This window comes from Echinops telfairi, unplaced genomic scaffold (genome assembly GCF_000313985.2).
Source record: "Echinops telfairi isolate 266 unplaced genomic scaffold, ASM31398v2 ScPeMD7_12;HRSCAF=54, whole genome shotgun sequence".
NCBI classification, from domain to species: domain Eukaryota; kingdom Metazoa; phylum Chordata; class Mammalia; order Afrosoricida; family Tenrecidae; genus Echinops; species Echinops telfairi.
In genome coordinates this window covers 7,062,282-7,065,824 of record NW_022103909.1, presented here as the reverse complement: position 1 = coordinate 7,065,824, position 3,543 = coordinate 7,062,282, and positions in this window count along the sequence as shown.

The following is a 3,543-nucleotide window of genomic DNA, read 5'->3' as shown; positions in this document are numbered from 1 at the left end:
CGCTGCATGAGGCGTAGCGCAGCCCAAGGTTTCGTCGAAAACTGGCTGCTGCTAGAAAGGACAAGGGAAAGTGTCACAAACGCATGGCTGGCAGCAGGTCCAGCCATCTCAGTTACAGGTGGGGCTAGAGCAGGTGGGGGGTGGGGTCGTGCAGGTGGGGATGGAGTTGTGATTAGTATGGGTAGGCTGTGCTACACCGAGGAGCTTATAAGATGGCCTCAGGGGCTCTCCAACCCAGTCGGTCAGGATTTGACTCAGGGCTAGTCAAGCCTAGCACGCCAAGTCCTATCAAGGACTCACCCAGGTAAGTCCCAGAGGGTGAGGCTGCCCCTCGCTGGTCTGGCTAGGGGAGTGGTAGTAATCCACTTTCTAATGCACTCCGCTTGAAGGCCATCCCCACGGCTGGTTCAGTGGTCAGAAAGAATTCAATAGAGTCTTGAATTTAAGCAGAGGTTTAAAATATTTGTAGGGTTTTCACGAAAAAGCAAAGCCTTCTACAAACACCCAGCTTAGAATTTAAACTCTATATGGCAGAAAACAAAAAACACTGCTCAGTCCGGTGCCACCCTCACAGTTGTTGTGTTTGAGCCCATGGTTACAATCACTGTGCCCATCCAGCTCTTTGATGGTCTGCCCCTCCTTCACTGGTCTTCTACTTGACCCTGCATGATGTCCTTCTCCAGGGACTGGTCTCTCCTCACGACATGTCCAAAGTATGTGAGTTACAGTCTTGCCGTCCTTGCTTCTGACGTGCATTCTGGTTGTACTACTACCTTGACAGAGTTGTCTGTGTGTCTGCCAGTCCATGGGTCTTTCAATATTCTTTGCTAACAGCATAGCTCAAATGTATCGACTCTCTTACTGTCTTCCTGATTCACTGTCCAATTTTCACATGCACATGAAGCCACTGAAAATACCATGACTTGGATCAGGAGCACCTTAGTCCTCCAAGTGATATCCTCAATCTTCAATACGCTAAACTGGTCTTGTGCAGCCAATGCACGCAACACAATGGGCTGTTTGATATCTCAACAACCGTTTCCATGAGCATGGATTGTGGAGCCGAGGAAAATGAAAGCCCACCACATTAATCTTGAATCTGTTTATCGTGACATTGTCCACCGGTCCAGTTGGTTTCCTTTACATTGAGCTGTAATCCATACGGAAGCTGCCTGCACTTGAAAGAGCAGCTCCTCTCCTCAGTCACATCTCAAGTGCCTTCCGACAAAGTCCTGCTACTGTTCATCTGACCTTCAGTGTCCGACAATGTCTCCTTGCTAGGCATAAGGTTTTCAGCGGCTTCTTCCTCCAAAGTGGACAGCCTGAAAAAGAGGCACCTTAAAAATAGCATAACATTTCATAATGAATACAGCTAATTTTCATAGATTCATACTGTTGGGAGACAAGTGTCCATGGCTCTCTTCCAATGTCTAGACACATCTCACTGGAGCACTGTGTGGTAGTTACATAATCTGGTGCCAATCTGGGACTTGAGAGGATTAAGAGTGAAGGGGTGGAGTCTAGTATGTCAATTGGATCATAGCCAATGAGGCCTCTGTGAGGGCATGGTCTTCTCCTGAGAATTCTTGGAATTCCTGATTTTCCTCCTTGGAGGCAGGAGACACTTTCTCTTTCTGCTTACTTCCTGTGAGACATCCCTTAGGAGAAGCCACATGGACCTACACTGATGAAACCCTGGAAGCTGGAGAAGCCACGTGGAGACCCCTGCCAGTGCTGAGAGGCTTACGCTGCCACCGGATCCAAAGACTTTCTACCCACTGGCCTGTACTCATCCTGCAGTCAGCATCATTGCATGTGTTTGATGGGTCTGAAGAGGGCTTTATAGATTGGTATCGGACCTATGGGCTAATATCAAACTTATGGACTTGATCTGGACTGGACTGGGACGTTTTCTCAATATCCAGTTGCTCTTGTATATAAACCTCTCTCTTATAGACACATATATATCTCCATAAATTTATTTCTCTAGTCTGCCTGGACTAACACACACTGACTGCCTTTTGTTACACATTGTCCATTCAAGGTTGCTTGTATTGAACGCAGCGGGTGTTTCCATCTGGAGCAAAGCGCAAGGATGTTTTTACTCATGGTAAAAAGTCTAGTCAGACCTCCTCCTCCGTTAGACAACTTGTGGCGTGTTCTGCTATCTCTGCCCTCTTCCCCGTTGCCCTGTAGAAATGGGGGACTGGGGAACCAGCTCCAAAAATGCTGACAGTCTGGTCCTACTGGTCTTGTCAACTATCACTTTCCCGTCTCTGACCCCAAAGTCTTCTGTCTTCTGCGGGCATTCATGGAGCTGTGGCCGGTGAACTAGTTTGCTTGTGAATAAGGAAACTCGACCTCGTGCTGCCAGTGGCACAGACCGGAAACTTGCATTCCTCACTGACGGATGGACACAGAAATGGCAGGCCACGCTGATAAAGTGAGCGAGGACGTTAGGAAGTGCTTGTCTCCATTTTGTAAAGGTGGCATTGAAAGAAATGGCTCAATGACTCCTAAATTTTGTTAACCCCAAAAGCCCTGGAAAGGGTCAGAAAAAGAAAGTGAAATACATTTAAATGATAAAAGGCCTTGTTATACGGGATTCTGCACTTCCAACTTGGAATTTCAGGCCCCTGGACTCGAATTCTAGCTCTTCTGGTGAAGCCAGGGACAAGACACATAGCCTCTCAGGAGTTATCTTTATGGCCCCTTTCAAGATCTACATTCTATGTCACCTAATCTGAGTTGTCATCTGTCATCATTCACTTAAGTTAAATTTTAGTCACACGATGTCAGTTTTGCAGAAAGCTGCATTTGCTGCAGCTCTGGGGCCTGACTTGTTAGGGAGTCTGTGGTGCACTTCAGACTTGATTACATGTGCACGCATATGCCAAGTCCTTGGAATTCTCTTGAGGATTTACAAATAACCCTTCCTTCAGTAAGAAGCCATGCACCGAGGACGTGCGGAACTGCCAAAGGAAGCGAGTGGAAATGATGAGAGTCGTAAGCATGCCCTCGTTTCGGAAGGCACGCTTCAGCATGCCGGCCTTCCGGACTCTGCTGTAGCTACCATGTGACAGCTGGGCAACCTTGGGTAAACTGCCTAACCTCTCTGTGCCTGATTCCTCGTCTATCAAAGAACACAATGGACGCGTCTACCTTGTGTCAAGCCTTAAGGAAAAGGCTTGGGAACAGAGTCCTCCACCACTGGAGTATCAGCTATTTTCATCTCCTGTCTCTGTCGTATTCACTCTTTTCAGTCGTGGGACTGTGCCACAGGAAGTGATTCATTCTGAAGGTCAAGGGAAGCAAGCTGATGGCTTTCTCAAAACGGATTGCACTGGTGGTCTGAAGGCATAGGCTCTTTCTAGACCTCAATCACTCCTTCACCTGGAGGGAGATCCTGCCCCCTAACCAATCCTGATTTTTTCCTTTTCCACTTTCTCAACCACTTAAATCGGCAAAGCCAAGGTGAAATCCGTGGAATCAGACAGAATGCCAAGGAGAAAAATCGTTTAAACAAAGAACGGACGCCATGGC